Raw genomic sequence first — 813 nt, 5'->3', positions numbered from 1 at the left:
GAAGTGCGGCCGTAGAGAGCAGCGGGGCCAAGGGGCACGCCGGCGTGGAGCAGCGGCACGGCGTGCGCGCGCGGTCTGGGCGATGTGCGGGTGCGGCGGCCGTCAGTGGGGAAGGCGGGCGGAGGCAAGGCCAGCAGCGGTGGTGGGGAAAAGCAGTAGCGGCCAGCAGCGCCGCAGCAACCACGGCAAGGGAGCGGGCGAACACGCGCCGCAGAGCAGCAACACGTGAGTAAGAACTATGGCAGCAGGCGATGGTGCGTGCCAGCGGGCGCGGGAGTGAGGCAAGGAGGAGGGCCGCGGGCACGAAGGCGGCTAAGGCGGCTGCAAGCGCGGACAGTGAGCAGTAGCGGCAGCGATGCATGCCAGCGGTCTCAGCGGAGGCAAGCAGGCGCGGGCTTCGAGCGCAGCCGAGCAGCACGATAGCAGTCGGCGGCGAGTGATCAGGGGGAGGCGGATGCGGGCGGCGACAAGCAGCAGGAGCGATGGTAGGGAGCGGGCCAGGCACGCCCTGTGCGGCGGTGTGCACGTGCGGGATGGCGCAGTCGCACGGTGACCGGGCGAGGAGAGGGGGAGCTCACGGGGTAATGTAGGGTTCAGGGGCAGCGGTGCTCAGGGAGGAAGACAGGGACGACTGCGTTGACGGAGACAATGGCGACGATGGAGTCCGTCGAGGAGGAGGACAGTGGGGCAGCTCCGCGAGGTGGCTCCGACGATGGCAGGGTCCGGCGGCGTCGAGGGCGGTGGGTGACGCGGTCGGCTCGGGCAAAAGGTGACGGGGTCGGAGACGGGCGGCGCCGGCGAGTGGGCTTCGGC

The sequence above is a fragment of the Triticum dicoccoides genome, chromosome 6B, assembly GCF_002162155.2.
Source record: "Triticum dicoccoides isolate Atlit2015 ecotype Zavitan chromosome 6B, WEW_v2.0, whole genome shotgun sequence".
In the NCBI taxonomy this organism is placed as follows: domain Eukaryota; kingdom Viridiplantae; phylum Streptophyta; class Magnoliopsida; order Poales; family Poaceae; genus Triticum; species Triticum dicoccoides.
The sequence above is the reverse complement of the archived record's forward strand: the minus strand, read 5'-3'. Positions refer to the sequence as shown.